This window comes from Ornithorhynchus anatinus, chromosome X1, assembly GCF_004115215.2.
Source record: "Ornithorhynchus anatinus isolate Pmale09 chromosome X1, mOrnAna1.pri.v4, whole genome shotgun sequence".
NCBI classification, from domain to species: Eukaryota; Metazoa; Chordata; class Mammalia; order Monotremata; family Ornithorhynchidae; genus Ornithorhynchus; species Ornithorhynchus anatinus.
In genome coordinates, this window is record NC_041749.1 from 12,729,218 (window position 1) to 12,750,109 (window position 20,892).

The window sequence follows — 20,892 nt, forward strand, 5'->3', positions numbered from 1 at the left end:
AGCTGAAGTATTCAAAATAACATTGCAGCATATACTCGATATAAAATGGTTGAGCATTAAAAATTATAGCAAGGAATTTTTTATGGAGATTTATTCTCAATGTGAAATGGATTCTTTTTCATGAATTTAAAACACATAGTAGATAACCAGGGCAGCTGAGGCCCCAAAACCCACCCCCAGGATATTTCTGCTCGATTAGGGTTGGGTACCAAATCTATAACTGTTAATTAAGCAGACATGCTAATGTCATGATGCCCTTGTCTCTCACTGCCTCCCATCACTGAATTCTGAGATTCACGTAGTTGCAGGTAATTCCAAAATCTTTTACCTGAGTTATACAGCATAGTCCTTGGAAATTTTATGCTGGCATCCAACTGGTTTACTCCATTCAGATTTTGACCAAAAGGGAACTTTACCATGGAAAATGTAATACCCAAAAATTGCTTACCCCATGCAGTTGTACCCTCTACTTATTTGGAGAGAGGTGTGCAATTCTGTTTATTCCATCTTAAAAACCTTTTTCTCTGCCTCTAAATTACATTGAACTGGGTGAAATTGCAAGAATCTATTAAGGTAAAGGTAAACAGACAAAAAACAAGAAAGGAGAAAGGGACAGGAGGGAGAAAGGGGATGTTGTTGATGGAAGGCAAGAGAAAGAGGGGAGAGAGAGAGGAAAGGGGGAAAGAGAAGTACGGGGAAAGGAGAGAGAGGGGAGAAGGCAGGGAGAGAAAGAAGAGAAAGAGAGAGAAGGAAGGGAGAGAGAGAAAAAGAAAAAATGGGAAGGAGTTGTGGGAGGGTAGGAGAAGGGAGGTCTGTGCCGATGTGGCAGATTATGTGCAAGACTCAGCCACCAAACCCCAATCTCTTGACTGTCCAGCTTCTTGCCCTGCCATTAAACATAGGTGGAAGAGGAGGGATGACAAGCAGATCTTTGAGGAGAAGACACTCAACTGGAATAGAGGCTGAGCTGAGCGTTCCAATACCCACTTATCCATGTGTCAACACGACTTAAGTGTCCCAGGCGTGTGAGACTGAAAATGAGCAAGGCTCAGCTGAAACCCATAGTGCTAAACTCACAATGACTTCCTGAGGTTCCTTCCAGCTTTAGCAGCCCATGGCAGCCAACTTTCCAGAAAATTCAGACCTCTCTTCCAAAATAAACATTGGCTTCACTTTACCGAATATTTCAAGCAGACGGGGATGTTGCCTGAAACGTCCAGAAAATGCAAGCCAAGGTGTATTTTAGGCCTTAGCTAACCAGACCACTGGTGTGTGTAGATCGAGATTGTGAGGGCTTTGCGACATGGTTAGGTTGAACCTGATAATTTAGGGTATGTTTGGGCTAGAGGGAATAAAATAGGCTATCAGGATGCACTGGCAAGCATAACCTGATTAATTTGGCTATTAAGAATTCAAACACTGAACTGTGTGTGTGTGTCCATGGATTCCAGAGGTCCCCATATTGTGGAGATTCTAGCTATATGGGCATCAGCTTCTTTTCCTGCTGGAGACATGACATCATTCCAGGGATATCAGATTAGAGGGGATTGGTTTCCCACACCCCCCTACCCCACCCCCCATGAGGCAAACCCCTGCTTTCAGCTGAGCACACTGATAATTGGTTGCTCTGTTAACCATACTTTCTAGAAATTACCCATGACAGGAGGGAACCCTAAGACAAAGAGCATTTGAAAAATATACCAAAAATTACTCAAGCCAAGTCAGTGTTTCTTTTTCTAAAAAAGCATCATGATCCAATGGATAGAGCACAGGCCTGGGAGTCAGAAGGACCTGACTCTGCCACTGGTCTGCTATGTGACCTTGGGTAAGTCACTTTGCTTCTTTGTGCTTCAGTTTCCTCATCTGTAAAATGGGGATTAAGACTGTGAGCCTCATGTGGGAAAGGGACTGTGTCCAACACAATTTGCTTATAACCCCACCTCAGCATTCAAAATAATGCCTGGGAAATAGTAAGTACTTAAATACCATCATTATCATTATTACTGTGCATACTTATAATTCATCGTCTTGCACCCACCCTTTCTCCAGAAATCCAGGAATGAAATCTTGGGCATTCTTATTCCCCCCTTCTCATCTCTTGCTTAAACTCTGGCTGAATCTTATGCTCTCTGCTTCTCTGGCTACTGCTGTTTTCAGCAAAAAGCAATATGTCAGTTGAAGAATGTTTCCAAATCATGGACCTCTCCTCCCAAACAGAAGTTTTTACTTTCTACATTCCACCAGAGGGATTGGGTTTAAATTCGGGAAAGTTAACAAGAACATCAGTATGGGTCTGGATGCAACAATATACATAATACGGTATCCTAGGCAGAACATGATGTTAAAAAGACTTCTTTCAAAACAGGAGCTTCATTACTTCAAGTATAGCATTTCTATTATTACCCTATTATATCATAATAGGGTTGATAAATAACAGGCACTTACAAAGTACCTATCATCTAAATAGTCCCATAGAGCTCAATCAACTTAGTAGTTAATCAATCAACAAGGTAGTTAATGTTCCCCTTGATACAATGGATTTCTCTACTTTTCACAGGAAAAGTATTTCCTATCAAATAACCTCAATAGAGCAGGGAACTACAATAACAACAACAATATTCTCCATCTCAAGCCTCTCGATGTGTATCCATGGCTGCTTTGGGTTCCCAATTTCACCAGCAACAACTTAACCAGCTAAATAGCATCAGAAAACTTGTTCCAAATTTTCTTTATCTACTTTATCTTCCCCCAAGGTATGTGTCAATGTGTTCTCCTCTCCTTTACTTTCAATCACATATCACATAATCCCAGATAACAGATAATAGCAGCATTTTCAACTCAGAGAAATTGGTGTGGTCATTAGTTTAGTGGAGGCCTTTGAATTGTCTCCCCCGGCTGGCCTGGATGAGGTTTTTTTTTTCCAGATAACCAAGGGAGATGAGGGCAAGCAAAAGAAAATTTAGCCAACAGGATGACTAAGGGCCAGTGACTTGGGTAGAAAGAGGAAAAATTGCAATATTGACACTTTCTGCTCATTTTCTAGAAAGAGGAAAAGTTAGACATTTTGCAATAAGACAACTCTTTGATGGAATGTGAAAAAGGTTGAAATCTCTCACAACTTGGAAAATATATTGTGGCTAAGCTCTTTGTCAAAATTGAATGTCAACATGTGATCACTACAGATTTCTTGGCCATCGTTGAACTGGTCTTCTAGGAAATTTTGAAGAAACCATAGCAGCATGACCTAGTGGATAGAGCACAGGCCTGCAAGTCAGAAGGACCTGGGTTCCAATCCCAGTTTTGCCACTTGTCATGATTGTCTCTATCTGTTGCCAAATTGTACATTCCCAGCGCTTAGTCCAGTGCTCTGCACACAGTAAGTGCTCAATAAATACTATTGAATGAATGTAGCCTTGGGCAAATCACTTAACTACTCTGTGTCTTAGTTATCTCACCTGTAAAATGGGGATTAAAGCTGTGAGCCCCACTGGGACAGGAACTGTTTCCAACCTGATCGGCTTCTATCTACCCCAGTGCTTAGTACAGTGCCTAGCACATAGTAATCGCTCAACAAATCACAAAAACATACAACCCTGAAGGAAGACATTTATCCTGAAGGATCCAACTCCCTGAGACAGAAGATTGAGCCTTCTTGGATTGGGAGTGTCCCATAGATCAGGAACATTTGGAAGACCAAACTTAAAAAGGATATCCATGGGCTTGCAGTTGGATTCTATTTTAGCACAACTCATTGCTTTCTTTATCCTACTGACCTCTCACCACATACACACACTTTCTAAATAAAAATGATGGTATTGCTAAGCGCTTACTATGTGCCAAGCACTGTTCCCAGCACTGGGGGAGATACAGGGTAATCAGGTTGTCCCATGTGGGGCTCACAGTCTTAATCCCCATTTTACAGATGAGGTAATTTAGGCACCGAGAAGTTAAGTGACTTGCCCAAAGTCACACAGATGACAAGTGACGGAGACAACTTCCAACTCCCAAGCGTGGACTCTTTCCACTGAGCCATGCTGCTTCTTAATTCCAAATGCTACTCAGTCCTTAAAAGTAAATGTCCTTTTAGTTTCCCTGATGATATTTCTGCCCCTTTCGTCCCATGGCTTGACCAGAGGGATATCGGTAGAAGAGCTACAGCTTCTAGCTAAGCCTTTCTGACCGTGAGGATGCTTGTAGACAAAGAAATGAGATTGATATTCACATCACAGCCCTTATATACACATACTTTTGAGTCTACTACTTCCCCTATCTGTAATGTGTTTTAATGTCTACTCTTCCCCTGTAGACTTTAAGCTCCTTGTGGGTTGTGGGCAGAGAATGCTTCTGCATACTACTGTACTCTCCCAAATGCTTACTACAGTGTCCTGCACACAGTATACACTCAATATACTGACGGATTGGCTTGTATCTTCCAACTCTACTTTTATATACTCTCCTAATCGATCGTATTTATTGAGCACTTACTGAGTGCAGAGCATTCATTCAATATTTGAGTGCTTACTGTGTGCAGAGCGCTGTACTAAGCACTAAGGAGAGTACAATAAAACAACAGACACTTTCCCTGCCCATAATGAGGTTACAGGCTGGGGCGGGGAGCACTAGAGGGAGCTTAATACAGTACTCGGGAGAGTATCACACAACTATATAACAGATTCAGTCTCTGCCCAAGTTCTTAGTATAGTGCTCAGTACACAGTAAGAACTCAGTAAATACCACTGACTGATATTTCTGAAGCCTAATGCCCATGACCCTGTTCTAACCACTCTGTACAATACAGAAGACAATGAAGATTCTCGCTCTAGGATAAGACAAAAGAGGCCAAAGGGACTGTCCTGGACATCTAGTCCTGGACAGCCTATAGACTGAAAGCTCAGTGTGGACAGGGAACTATGGCTGTATTGTACTCTCCCAAACACTTAGTATAGTGCTCTGAATTGTTAAGCGTGAGATAAATACAATTGATGGTGATGATAATAACACACAAAAAAAGAACTATGGTAAGGAACTGGAGAGGAGGGGAGAGGCCAAAACTAGAGATATGTATCGGGAGGGAGTTTCACATAAAGATTTATGAAATCTTGCAAGCGGATGAGCCTATCAAGATGAGCCTTATCAAGAGATAAGGGTAATTCCAGCAACTATCCTGAATTTGTAAGTGATTCAGACAGGACTAATCAGACCACAGACCTCCTGTCAGGTCATCAGCCCATAAACTGAGTCTTCAGAGCTGATAAAGTTAGAGCAGGTGTCCCTGGAATACTGATTAGCCAAGAACTTCTATAAACCCATTTCTCAATTACCCACTGCTAAAATGGCAATGCCTGGCTTGTAATTAAATGTGAGATGAACTGTCTATGAATTAGTTTCCCCATCAAAGAGGATGAGACTGTTTGCAGTAAATGGGGTGATTATTTCACTTTGCTACAAGCTGTTTGCCCAAATATCTGCATTTGCTACTCCAAATCTGAATGGAAGGTCACCCGTTTGGATGAATGATAAGTGACAAGTGGAATGGTGAAGGAGATAATTATTTTTGGCATATCTCTTAGTGCCAACAAGACATTCTAATACATTTGATTGATTAGAAAGTGAAAGAAAAGTGATAAAACTTCTCTCACCAGGGCCACTTGAAGACATTAAAAGACAGAAGACTGCCACTACTCTACTATTTAAAAAAAAAATGATACTTGTTAAACACTGTGTGCTAGGCACTGCACTAAATGCTGGGATAAAATTAAGATAATGAAGTTAGACACAATCACTGTCCCACACAGGGCTCACAGGCTAAGTCAGAGAGGAAGATTTAACCCTCACTTTACAGGTGAGGTAACAGGCACAGGGAACTTGAGCAATTTGCCACAAGTCACAGAGCAGACCGTCTCATACTTTCGGCAAGAGACGTGACTACCAACCTTCTTGTATCATAATAATAATATATAATAATAATGTTGGTATTTGTTAAGCTGTGACTTTGTGCAGAGCACTGATCTAAGGTCTGGGGGAGATATAGGGTCATCAGATTGACCCACGTGGGGCTAACAATTAATCCCCATTTTACAGATGAGGTAACTGAGGCACAGAGAAGTGAGGTGACTTGCCCACAGTCACCCAGCTGACAAGTGGCAGAGCCGGAATTCGAACCCATGACCTCTGACTCCCAAGCCTGGACTCTTTCCACTGAGCCACGCTGCTTCATACTATCCCAAGTGCTTAATACAGTGTGTATTACACAGTAAGCTCTCCAATGCAATTGATATTCAGTGTTGCTTATTGAGTGTCTGTGTGCAGAGTGCTAGATTAGAAAACATGGGGGGGGCGAAGAAGGATCCATACCTAAGAATTCATAAGGCTATATAGTTGATGTCCTATTTGGGAAAGAAGAGTTAAGCATGATGGGAGGTGTATATCTTTTTAGCACCATCAAATCAATTAGGTAAGATACTTTCTAGGTTTCCCATAGGACATTAATGGAATTAGTGATGAGAGGCAAAATGCATCAGTGAAAACTCATTATAATTCATCCCTTTTCAATTATCTAAGAGTCTCCCTCTGAGATAAAAGGAATGATCAAAGAATGGAACGTATCTGATTTAAATGGAGAAAAAAGGGAATAAAAAAAGCTGTAGGTTCCACCTAGTTGGTTCCCAGTGGCTTTAAGTCATCAGCTCCTGTGCTGTGGAATGATTTTTTCCTCCAGCCAGTGGGATTTCTTAGTCCCAGTATCGTTATATCTGCATAATATTTCAGTCCCCTTATCCACAAACAATAAAATCCGAAGCAGCGTGGCTCAGTGGAAAGAGCCCGAGCTTGGGAGTCAGAAGTTATGGGTTCGAATTCCAGCTCTGCCACTTAGCTGGGTGACTGTGGGCAAGTCACTTCACGTCTCTGTGCCTCAGTTACCTCATCTGTAAAATGGGGATTAAGACTGTGAGCCTCATGTGGGACAATCTGCTTACCCTGTATCTACCCCAGTGCTTAGAACAGTGCTCTGCACATAGTAAGTGCTTTACAAATACCAACATTATTATTAATATATATTTCCATGACTTGAGGAAAATCAATGGCCTTTGAGTGCTTACTGAGCCCTAGTCACTGTACTGAGAACTTGGGAGACTACAACTGCACAAAAAACACATATTCCCTGCCCTCAAGGAATTTGCAATCTATCATTTCATAGTGATACATAGAAGATAAGGGAAGCAGCATGATTTTTGGGAAGAGCACAGGCCTGGGAGTCAGAGGATCTGGGTTCTATTTCCTTCACTTGTCTACTGTGTGATCTTGGGCAAGTCACTTTTCTGTGCCTCAGTTACCTCATCTGTAAAATGGGGATTAAGATGGAGCTCCACGTGGGACAAGGACCGTGACCAACCTGATTAATTTATATCTGCCCGAGTACTTAGTACAGTGCCTGGCATATATTAAGTGCTTAACAAATACCATTAGAAATGAAAACAATAAAAAGCATTCCCCAGTGCACCCTGTAACTGGGTGCAAAATGAAAATGAAATTATGGAATATAAAACTGGACATAAGCCTGTGTCAACAGACAGGTTATTGGGATCAAACTGCCAATTATCAAGCAATCTATCTGGGCAGCTCCACATGAACTCTGTACATGCGGGCAACTATGACCAGAAAACCACCACCATAGAAATCAGATAAGTGAGTACACAAGGAATGAATGATACCCCTTTGGTGGGCATCAGCAATTAGACACTTAGGAAAACAATTTTCCCTGCCTATGGCATAAATCAAATAAGGTTAGGAAAACATGTCCTTTAAATATCTAATAGAGAATATTGGAGATTTAGGATTGAAGACCCAAAGTGTTAGATGAAAATACCTAGGGTCAAGGGTTGAGATAACTGTATTAATCAGAAGTGACCTAGGGTCTTAGGGTCTGAACTCTAAAGACCAGAGGTGCATTTCAAAAAGTATTGCAATTATTATGTATTCAAATTGCTACTTTCTTCCATTACAGAACTCCAAGCGACTCAGAACGAAGAACTGGGAGAAAATATTGAGACACTGATATGAGGCAGGGAGAATGCATTATAGATAGCAATGATTAATCATCCCACCTTGGCTACTTATTTCTGCTTTCTAAAATCAGCTTAGAACCAACCCTATGAAACCAGGTCTCCTCAGAGAAGAAATGAGGTAAGTATCCAGACAATTCAGACAAGACCTCCACTTCTGGCTGAATTGCCTATCAACTGATTTAATAGAACTGCAATCTGGCAGCCCTTAATCTCAGACTTCACACATCTGCCCAGAGATGTAACGACTGTTATTCAAATGCTTGCCTCTAAAGCAAAAAGTGTTTGGCTTCCATCATCATCATCTTCATCAGATGTCCTAACGATGGCAAAAAGGAAAAAATTCAAGAAAAATTCTAAGATTGGTAAAGAAGGCAGTCTAATCAACTGAATGTCAGATGACTTTGTTAATGTCAGATGACTTTGTTGCATGGCCAGGTGGTAATGTAGAAACATGGTTAAAAATGGTCAGACTGCACAAGATCAAAAGATAACAGTGTGTATATCTGCTCAGGGAGTGTACCAAATGTCATCAGAAAATTCCTACATAACCCTAATTAAAAAAAAAAAGACATTATGAATGCACTCAAACCTTAACAATGGTATCTTGTAGATTATATCTTCCAACAGGATTTTAAAAAATAACAATTATAATATTTGTTAAGCACTTACTACACACCAAGCACTCTACTGAGAGCTTGGGGTAGAACCAAGATAATCAGGTCTCACATGGGGCTCACAAAGTAGGAGGGAGAACAGATATTGAATAACCATCTTGCAGATGAGGAAACTGAGGCACAGAAAGGTTTAGTGACTTGCCCAAGGTTACACAGCAGGTAGGTGGCAGAGCCAGGATGAGAACAATAATAATGATGCTATTTGTTAAGCACGTACTTTGTGCCAAGCACTGTTCTAAGTCCTGGGGTAGATACAAGATAATCAGGTTGTCCCACATGAGGCTCACGGTCTTAATCCCCATTTTACAGTTGAGGTAACAGGCACAGAGAAGTTAAGTGACTTGCTCAAAGTCACACAGCTGGAGCGGAATTAGAACCCACAACCTGACTCCCAAGGCCATGTTCTTTCATTCATTCATTCAATCATATTTATTGAGCGCTTACTGTGTGCAGAGCACTGTATTAAGCACTTGGAAAGTTCAATTTGGCAACAGAGACAAACCCTATGCAACAACAGGCTCTTTCCACTAAGCCACACTGCTTCTCAAGGCCCTCTAACTCCCAGGCCCATGGTTTTTCCAGTAATCCACACTGATGATGGTATTTATTAAACTCATACTCTGTATCAAGTTCTGGGGGTAATAAAAGATCATATTATTCCAACCACGTTTCCAAGATGGGGAAACCTCAGGAGCAGCGTGGCTTAGTGGAAAGAGCACAGGCTGGGGAGTCAAAGGACAAGGGTTCTAATCCAGACTCGGCCACTTTTCTGCTGTGTGACCTTAGGCAAATCACTTAACTTTTCTGTGCCTCAGTTATCTCATCTGTGAAATGGGGATTAAAGGGTGAGCCCCAGGTGGGACAACCTGATTACCCTGTGTCTAACCCAGAACTTAGAACACTGCTTGGCTCACAGTAAGTGCTTAACAGATATCATTATCATTATTATTATTTACCATCCCCAGGTTACACTCAAGGAAACCGAGGCACAGACTTTGCCCAAAGTCATACAGCAGGTAAGTAGCAGAGCGAGGCTAGAACCTGGACCTCCTGAGTCAAAAAACAAGAAACCTCCGTTCCAAGTACCCATCTGAATAGTGAATAATTACTTCTCTAGAAGACATCCACCAGGCCTAAAGACACCGCTAAGACTGTTGCCAAGATTAGGAGACTCCTTGCAACAAGGCAAGAACCACATCCACAAAACATTCAGCTCCTCATAAATAACCATGCCGAAAAGAGGCCCAGAGCCTCTGACGTGATACGCAAATCCCATCAGTGAGCAGGGATTGTCTCTATCTGTTGCCGAATTGTGCATTCCAAGTGCTTAGTACAGTGCTCTGCACATAGTAAGCACTCAATAAATACTACTGAATGAAATCAAGTTATAGGAACCAGTCATGAGAAGCCTAGGCTCATGAGATACAAGAATATGCTGACTGTCACTAAATGCCATGACCTTTGATATCTCTAAGATTCTATTCACCCAACCACAGAGAAGCTAGATTGAACACCTTCATCAAAGCAAAAGAAGAAATCATGTGACGACAGCAAGGTTAGTTCTCCACAAAGTCCATGCTCTAGCCAGGTAATTGCCTCATTCTTCCTCTTCACTCTTCTGACTTGACAGAGCCATATTGCCATTAGGGTTGGCATGAAGTTGATGGAAGCCCAGGTTCAGGGGTCTCTGAATATCTAGCAGCCCCAGTGTTCAGCAGAGAAAACAGCATGACCCAGTGGAAAGACCCAGGACATGAGTTTTAATCCCAACTCTACCCCCTTTTTGCTGTGTGACCTTGGACAAGTCATTTCACTTCTCTGTGCCTCAGTAACCTCATCTGTAAAATGGAGAGTAAGACTGTGAGCCCCATGTGGGACATGGATTGTGTACAACCTGATTAGCTTGTATCTACCCCACCACTCAATACAGTTAGCACATACTAAGTTCTTAAATAAAATAAAAAGGAAAAAAAGCAGTTGCTTGATTTTTTATAGTGCCGGTCGCATTCGTCATCTATAGCTCATTTTCCTCATCTGTAAAAATGGGGATAAAATTGTTGTTCTCCCTCTCTCTTAGCCTGTGAGGCATATACGGGAGAGGGACTGTGTCCAATCTACCTATATGTCAGAATCTATCCCAGTGCTTATCACAGTTCAATCAGTCCACCAGTATTTCCGAAGCACTTACTAGATGTGGATTACCATATTAAGCGCTTGGGAGAGTACATTACGTTTAGTAGAAACCATCTTTGCCCACTAGGCGATCGTGTGAGAAAGACAAGAGCGAGCCCGGGCTTTGGAGTCAGAGGTCATGGGTTCGAATCCCCACTCTGCCCCTTGTCAGCTGTGTGACTGTGGGCAAGTCACTTCACTTCTCTGTGCCTCAGTTCCCTCATCTGTAAAATGGGGATGAATACTCTGAGCCTCACGTGGGACAACCTCATTCCCCTGTATCTCCCCCAGCACTTAGAACAGTGCTCTGCACGTAGTAAGCCCTTAACAAATACCAACATCATTATTATTATTATTACAGATAGAGGCCAGTGGCACCCGGAAGTTCCTTCGCTTCTGTCAGGATGTGCCTCTCACCTGGTTCTGAGGTAAAGCCAAGAACCTCTATTTGTCTGAGCACCAAAAAAGAGAATGACAGTCTTCTGGAAATGAAGGGACTGTCACCATGCTGGCTCTAGTAAATCCCTGACTAGATACATACATACAGCCTCGTGTATGTATCATTATAGACGTACACCCTTGAAATGTGTTCCTTCAAGAGCCTCACGAAAACATCACTTCATCTTTTTAAAGACTAAGCTATCTCTTTTTCAATCAGGTTGTATAGAGCCCATTCATCTGACTGACTGTGTTCTCTGACGTTAGAGACGCACTTTGGCTGTAAGGTGATTTTCATATAGCACTCCCTAGTAATTTGTCTACCATTATTAGACTTCGTGCCACAGGGAAAAAAATTCACCTTAATGACTATCTGTTGTTATTATGACTGCCCTAAACTAACTTGCACACGTAAGGTATGGTTAGCAGATTCAGCCTGGGAATTTATCAAGTGAGGGAGTGTAAAGAATGCCAAAATTCTGCTGCTTGTTTACAGACTCATAGATTAGCACGCTGGAGATGAGGATATGTCACATGGAATTACCTTATGAATTCTGGTTGCTTTTCCCTGTCTTTTTTTAATTTGCCTTTTACCTCCAACTGTGCAATTTAAGTTTGCTATGAATCCGTTGCTTAGTAATAAAACACAAGTCTATTTAGATTAGGATGATGCTGAGGTGTTGAAACAAGACTACCAGATGGTCTCCAATTTAGGAGGATCTTGATCCTTACCTCCATCTAGTTCCTTTAGGACACCTTATAGGTTGCCTTTCCTCCAGGGAGTATAAGGGCTCTTTGTTCAGGTGTTGAAGAATTATCCAAATATCTCCTCAGTTCTCTTTTTCATTTTAGTTCTGGCACCTTTTGTCCCAGTGCCTGATGATAGTCAATGGAATTTATTGAACTCTTACTGTGGGCAGAGCTTAATACATTAAGCTTTTGGGAGAGTACAATACAACAGAGTTGGATGACATGTTTCCTGCACCTTTTGTGCTTATTGTCTTCAGGGGTGAAGAGATTGTGAGCATTAAGAAAAACCTCCCATTTCTGCCATAAGTGGGCCTGCTTTGCTTGCCACTTCTGAGAGAAAAGAGAAGAACAGAGTTCCATCACATGGTGCTCCATGGGACCCAAGAAAATGGCACATCACCCCTGGGAAATCTCTTTAATTTCCCAGTCCCAGCAACATGAACTGAGAGGAGCAACTTCAGGGTCCTTCCTCGGGGTAGGTCAGAGCACTTGTTCCTATAAAGAAAGACATTTAAAATTCCAAAAGCCCCATCCAAATGCAGATTACCATTAAGTAGTTGATCACCATAGTCTAATTTCTCTGGTCAGAGAGGCAGGCACTTTAATCATTTGCCCCACAAAATATTACCCCCATCAAACTTTGTTCATTTTTGGTTTTGTACTAACAGACATGATTGATTTTCTAAGTTAATTTTTGTTGACATGAGGATCAATGGCTATAACTTATGCTACCCCTTAACAGTCATTTTTACCATCACCAAGACCTCTCTCTACTGCATGCCTAGATGGGTTTTGATACCAGCTCCATCACTTGTCTGCCATGTGACCTTGGACAAGTCACTTCACTGTGCCTCAGTTACCTTATCTGTAAAATGGAGATTGAGACAGAGAGCCCCATTTGGGACAGGAACTGTGTCTAAACCAATTTGCTTGTATCTACCCAAGGGTTAGTACAGTGTCTAGCATATAGTAAGTACTTAAATACCACAACTATTATTATTATTCTGCAAGCATTGGTCACCATTAATGGATGTGAATTCTGGCTTCCAGATAGCAAGTTTGATAACTCTGAGGGTTTCATCAAGAGACACAATCTATTTTAAGTAGAGATGACCGATCATTGTAGAGTTGAAGGGTCACCAGCTATCCTGGACCCACCAACTTCAAGGGGGCCCACTCTGGTCATCCCACCCTCCCTCAGCCCTGGCCAGAAGGCATTTTGGGGTTCATCCACTGGAGTCCAAGGGAATGTACTCGCTGGAGAAAACCCTTAACCTCAGTCTTTTGGAAAGTCCTTCCCTAAGCCCTCCTTTCCTCTTTTCCCCAACCTCTTCTGCATCACCCCAATTTGCTTCCTTTATTCACCCCTCTCCAGCCCCACAGCTCTTATGTACATTATCCTTAATTTATTTATATTAATTTCTGTCTCCCCATCCAGAATGTGAGCTCACTGTGGGGATGGAATGTGTGTACCACCTCTATTGTACTGTACCCTCCCAAACACTGAGAACAGTGCTCTGCAGACAGTAAGTGCTCAATAAATATGACTGTTTAATTATTGCAGATGGTGTTTAGTTAATAAAAGCTCCAAGAGGCAGACTTGCACACAGTCAGGACACGATGGATAGTGAAAGGTTTGGTCTAGTGACGCCTTGAACGTCTGGTAACCCTGAGCCTACGAGAGCCTTATTCAGGCTCTTATGCATTTCTCAACCATCATCGATGGAGAAAAGCAGAGTAAGGAAATACCTTGATCTTTATTAAGCTTATATTAAAGTCGTTATTAGAAAACAAGACATGAATCTAGAAAACCCTTCAATGCCACCAGCTCAGAGCATCAGAGGCCATCCATCAATCAGGGCCTTCTATTTGTTAATGATTGTGCTCTCAAAGGACATATGAAAGAACACCATACATAAGCACACCTGCAAATCATTAAGACCAACTTTGCAGAGTCGGCACACGTTATGAGCCTCCAGTAGCCTGTAAACTAGTATTCATTAGTCTAATCTGAGGAAGCAAGAGATAGTAAAAAAAAAAATTCCATTTACAACCAATTCTAAGTATTGTCAATGAATAGTGTCATAGGTAGTGTACTGTCCGATGATTTCTTACTTGATCAAGAATTAAATCAATTCAAGGAAGACAGAATATTGGCTCTTGAGCCATTTCAAGAAACATATGGGATGGCTGCTCTTAGGATTTATGACCTCGACTCAAAGGCAAATGGTAAGCTCAACTACCAACATGGAAGATTTAAGAATAATACCACACTTCTCACGATTCAGCCCCAAATATTTGTGGAGAAAAACAGATGAAAGCAGCATACTCAAGGGATCGGGAGAGGGAATAAAAACAATACCATCATGGTTTATATATAATACTTTTTATTCCCAAAGTGCTTTCACATTACTTATCTCATTTTTGCCCTCACAACAGCCTTGTGATGTAAATAAAAAGGCAGCTATCATCATACCCATTTTGCAGATGAGGAAATTGAGGTACAGAGAGGTGAAGTGACTTGCCCATGTTACACAGCAGGCCGGTGGCAGAAAATGAACTTGAACCTAATGCTATGGGGCTGAAGGTGAGGTGAACAGTGCTGTGTATTAATACATTACATGTTTTCTGACCAGAGGAACTCACAAGCAGTGGAATTAGAATACATACAATTGGTTACAAACCTATATAGACTATGAAAATATTCAACTACAGTTTTTAAATTTCTATGTTTCAATACATAAAGTGGGGAGAGCTTGTAAAGAGTCTCATTACCAGTGATAAAGGAAGTGAATTCAAGCTTCTCAAAGAGTTCAAATAGGAAAGGGAAGAGGGAGATTGAGGAATTTAGATGCTCGATAAATATTTAGGATGAGGATTATGAGTAGGTCAGTGGAAGTTTCTGTGATCTCTTCTAATTCTTATCCATAATGTATTATTTGTAATAATCGTTTATTGTACCTTCTTTTCTCACTCAAATTGTGAGCTACCTGTGGAACAGGGACTATTTGATTGATCAAGCTGTTTTACTCTTTGGCAAACAGCATTAGAGTATGGAGAAACTTTCCTTGCAAGAAAAAAATGCAGAAAACAGTCCTCCCAATCATGACTTCCATATTTTTAAAATCCCATCAAGGAAGATAGTTATGTCACCCAAACACATCCCCATCAAGAGAGACTCTAGAACAATTCCTGGAACACTCTCAACATAATATTACTACATCCTAAATATAGTAAAAAAAAAAAAAGCTCATTAGAAGCACAGGACAAGATATGTGCTTCCCCCATGGAAACATATGGCCCGGTTTTACGACTTCACTACCACTCTTCCTATTGAAGAATACATGGGGAGGAAGGGAGAAGGAGGCAAGGACAAAATCCCAAACCTCTACCCAAAAAGAAAAATAAGAAACAATTATGTGAAAAGAATGAAGTCTATACTACTTCCAACTCCTTCGCTAATGTTGTGAGGCGGTAAACATCAATTTATTCAGCAGTGGATTTCAATTATGTTTCTAATTTGCAATGTTGCCCTCCAGTAGATCTCAAATTAGAATCCTAAGTACCAAGTGCCCCGGAATAGCAAGGCAACAACACTGCAATTAAAAAGTCTTAAAATATTCAATTAACTATATGGGTAGTTTATAAACTGTTGCCTATTCTATTGGCAAATAACTCAGGGTAACGTTTTCATTAACAAGTCCATTCATATCATTTTCACTTCCTTTTATTTTGTGGTTCCTACGTATCTAGATCTCACAGTTTAGATTCAAATGTGTAGAAAGAACTCTTTATCAAAGACTAAACAGTGTTTCATTGCTAAAATGGAGGTTTGCCACTAGTGGACAAGAGGGGTTCTCATTTGGTCTTCACAATTAGTTTGTGGGCTGTGTCCAGGGGAACTCTGCTACATCTGGAAAGAAAGCATCCCTTGGGCACTGATGGTTCTATCCTTGTCACTGGAGACAGAAGGAGTATTTGTCCTGTTCCTAATGAACTGTCAGGATGGAAAGTACATTACCTCCTGGGATAGTCCCATTATCCTTTCAGTCAAGAACTTCCTAACCTCACCTTCTCTTCCCAGATGATCTTGTGGCAGTTAACTCTTGCTTCAGCCCCTGGGATGAGGCAGTGAGCCAACCTAATGTCCTAATAACCTTTCCTACACACTCAGTTCTGCCCCAATTTAAATTTTTACTAGGCTTTACTGCAGAATGGAGCAAAATGATTGATTACTTGATGTGTTGGTTCTGGTAGAAGCAGTGGAGCTTAGTGGAAAGAGCACAGACCTAGGAGTCAGAGGCCCTGTGGTCTCATTTCCACTTCACCATTCATCTGTTGTGTCATCTTGAGCAAGTCACTTATTTCTCTGTGCCTCAGTTCCTTCATCTGTAAAATGGGGATAAAGACTGTGAGCTCCATGTGGGACAAGGACTATGTCCAACCTGAATAGCTTGTATCTACCCCAGCATTTACTACAGTGCCTGGCACATAGTAAGCGCTTAAGATATACCATGAAAAAATTGCTACGGATTGTGTCAGATAACCATTTTAGGCTTAAACGTCCCCATTTTAAAAATGCAGAAAATGAACGAATAGTGAATGTTTACTGAGTATTCTGTTTCTTCAAGAGAAAAATAGCAAAAAGACAGAATTCACCAACTCAACGTGTGGCAATTTCAAAATGTTGATGAGTGGAAGATACACACGTTGCCAGAGACTGACACCTGCCTGAGTCAAGGAGAAATACACAGAGATGGGTAGTTTTGTCTCCCTCCACCTAAAATCTTCCTTGAAGTTTGAAGAGGAGAAATGAGTGAGTTTGTTGAGAAACAGTTTTGGATCACTTATTGAATTTATTGAGAAACTGCTAGTTGCTGACCAGTCTACCAAAACCTGTCAGAAGAGTATTCATTCAATTGTATTTATACTGAGCGCTTACTGTGTGCAGAGCACTTTACTAAGTGCTTGGAAAGTACAGTTCGGCAACAGAATTTGGCAAGAGTAGAGTACAGTGGAATAGGATGACTTGATCTCTGTCCTCAAGGGGCTTGCAGTCTACAGAGGGAAGCAGACATTATAGTTTAACTACAGAGAGGTGAAACAGAATAGTGACGTGAATATAAGTGCTGTGGGGCCGAGGTACACAGTCAAGAGCATAGATGATGCAGAGGGGAGCGTGAATAGGGGCAATGAGGGCTTTAGGGAAGCCTCTTGGAAGACATGTGATTTTAGGAGGGACTTGAAGGTAGGGAGAGTGGTGGATTGTATGGAGGGGGAAGGAACTTGAGGTCAGAGGGAGGATATGAGCAAGAGGTTAGCAACAGAATAGGCAAGATTGAGGTACAGAGAGTAATTTGGTATTAGAGGAGGGAAGTGTGTGGGTTGAGTTGTAGTAGGAAATCCAAGAGTTAAGAGAGGAGGGAGAGAACTGTGAGTGTTTTAAGGCTACTGGTAAGAAGTTTCTGTTTGATGTTGAGGGAGTTGGGCAACCACTGGAGATTAAGTGAGGTGCTATGGACTGAATATTTTTCCAGAAAAATGATCTAGACAGCAAAGTGAACTATGGACTGTAGCAGGGAGAGGAGGCGGCGGCAAGGGAGGTCAGTGAGGAGGTTGATGTAATAATCAAGGTGGGATAAGATACGTGTTTGAATCAGCATGGTGGTAGTTTGGATGGACAGAAAAGAGCAGATTCTAGAAATGATGTGAAGCTAAAACTGACAGGATTGTTGCCAGATCGAATATGTGGATTTAAAGAGAGATGAGTCAATGATAATGCCAAGATTTCAGATTTGTGAGATGAGGTTGGTGGTGTTTACAATGATGGGCAAGTCAGGGGAAAGGCAGGGTTTGGGTGGAAAGATGAGAAGTTCTGTTTTGGACATGTTAAGTCTTTGGTGTTAGGTGGACATCCAAGTAGAGAGTCCTAAAGACAGGAAAAAACAGAAGAGTACAGAGGAGAGAGGCCAGGGTTGGGGAGCTAAACTTGGGAATCATCCACTTAGAGGTGATAGTTGAAGCTTTGGGAGCAAATGAGTTTCCAAGGGAGTGGGTGGAGATGGAGAATGAAAGGACCCAGAACTGAGCTTTGAGGGATTCCCATGAATTAGAAGCTGAGAGGCAGAGGAGGAGCCTGCAAAAGAGACTAAAAAGGAGTGGCCAGAGAGCTAGGAGGAGAACCACGAGGCAACAATGTCAGTGAAGCTTGGGTTAGATAATGTTAATCTTGGATGAATTAAGAAGAATAAACACAAACATCCAAAAGGTGTCCAGAAAGAGTCCCAAGATAAATGGGAGCAGCACCTGAAGACACTCGCATTTGGGAAATATGATTATTTTTACCTTCTCAAAGTCAATCATATACTTCTACAGCTAATTAATAGTATCACCTGTTGCAGGGAGGGAGTAGGAATGGGCACATGGGGGAAGAAACCTTTTGTTTGAACCCCTTTAAAGCAAGGTGTGAGCTTTGGGGCTTTTTTTTGTCTTTTGAACAACCATTGGTTTCCCTTTAGTCACTGCTATTGATTCTTAAGAATCTTGCAGGGTTGCCAGTAAATTAGTTCTGTATCTTAGTTTCTCAGTGTTATTTGGGTTTTCATTTACTGTAGATGAATGTGTGGGAACAGACTGATCTGTAAAAGTCAGCCCTTTAGAACCCAATCAATCAATTCTGTAGGGTTTTAGCCAAACATAATCTAATTAATTGAAGAAGGGAAGACCTCAAGGATCTTTAAAACACCCTGCAGGAGAGGAAACTCATGTTTTGGCTCTGTCTCCAGATTAGATACAGACCCCCTATCTTGGTAAAGCCTCTAACTTGAACTGAAGCAGCTCAAGAGGAGAGAAAAGCAATGATGTTGGGCAACCAATGATCTTCAAAACAATTCACCCCTTGGGCAGACGCAGCAGCTGGTGATAAGTAGATCTGAAAGCTATTTTTCAATAGAAGTAAAAGCAACTTCTGCACCTGCTTCAAAGGTAGAAGCTATGTGAAAGCTTTCAGCCTGTTTGCCTTTAACCATTTACAGTAGCTTCTGAAACAGAGTCCCTGCTATTAAGAAAAATGTGGTTTTTTTTAGTTTGGGAAGAGTAATAACTTTTAATATAATTTTTACCATGCATTTTTTAGCAGTAGGAATACCAGTACCCCTACTATGAATATCCTCCTTACCCACTGAATTATTCTGATTACATTCAATAAATAAGGCAGTAAAGATAGTTTATAGTTCATAAAAAATGCAATTCATTGCATTCTGAAATATTCATAGACCAATGAATAAATCAGCTAGTTAGCAAATTTGATACCCTTTGGCAGGTCAAATTTATTTTAAGAGTGAACAGTGACAAATTTAAAATACTCTCCTACCCAAAGTGTTACATTGGTTGGATTAGAACAGAATCTGGGTGTCAGGGTTGAAAGTGATTCAACTCCTCCACTCCCCCAGAAGTAGTTTCATGTCTCAGTCTCTCTCCTGGGGCACAGAGGTAAATAGCTAAAAATAGATGGCTTTACACTCCACCTATCAAAAGTTGATAAAAGATCTAATCTGTCTTGAAGTATTACCCAAAAACATTAGCCCTCACTTCTTAATCCATTTTCTCCTTAATTCAACCAATTTTCATAAATCCTTAGGGGCCTCAAAAAGGAAGCCAACCTAGCATTTGGCCAGCCAAAAAGTAGATATTAATCTCGCCTTTTCTTCCATTAAGCATTAAATACCTATCTCAGTTCAGATCTAGGGTATGTGCACCAACAGTATGCTTTTCAATACAGTTTTGACTTGTTTTAAACAAAGACTAAATATTGATGGCATTCATTAAATGGCTATAATGGTATTTATTAAATACTTATGTGCCAAGCACTGTCTTTTCATTCATTCAATAGTATTTATTGAGCACTTACTATGTGCAGAGCACTGTACTAAGTGCTTGGAATATATAATTCGGCAACAGATAGAGACAATCCATTCCCAGTGACTGGCTTACAGTCTAATGGTGGTAGACAGATGGAGAAAAACGAGAACATAATCATGATAAATAGAATCAAGGGGATGGACACCTCATGAACAAAATAAATAGGGTAATAAAAATATATACAAATGAGCACAGTGCTGAGGGGAGGGGAAGGGAAAGGAGGAGGAGCAGAGGGAAAGGGGGCTTAGCTGAGGGGAGGGGAAGGGGGAAGGGGAAAGGAGCAGAGGGCAGAGGGGGAGCAGAGAGGGAGCAGAGGAAAAAGAAGATCAGTCTAGGAAGGCCTTTTGGAGGAGGTAAGCTCTCAGTAGGACTTTGAAGTCCTAAGCACTGGGGTAATAATAATATAATAGTACTGGTATTTGTTAAGCACTTACTATGTGCTAAGCACTGTTCTAAGTGCTGGGGATGATACAAGGTAATCAGGTTCTCCCACATGGGGCTCACAGTCTTAATACCCATTTTACAGATGAGGGAACACAGAGAAGTTAAGTGACTTGCCCAAAGTCACACAGCTGACAAGTGGCAAAGTTGGGATTAGAACCCATGACCTCTGGCTCCCAAGCCCGGGCTCTTAGATACAATGTCAACAGGTTGGACACAGTCCCTGTCCCACATGGGGTTCACCGTCTTAATCCTCATTTTAAGGATGAGGTAACAGGCACAGAGAAGTGAAGTGGCCTGCCCAAGGTCACATAGCAAACAAGTGGCAGAGCCAGGATTAGAACCCATGGTCTTCTGACTCCCATGCTCCATCCATGCTGCTTCTCACTGTATTAAGTGCAGAGTTACATAAAAGATAATCAGACTGAACA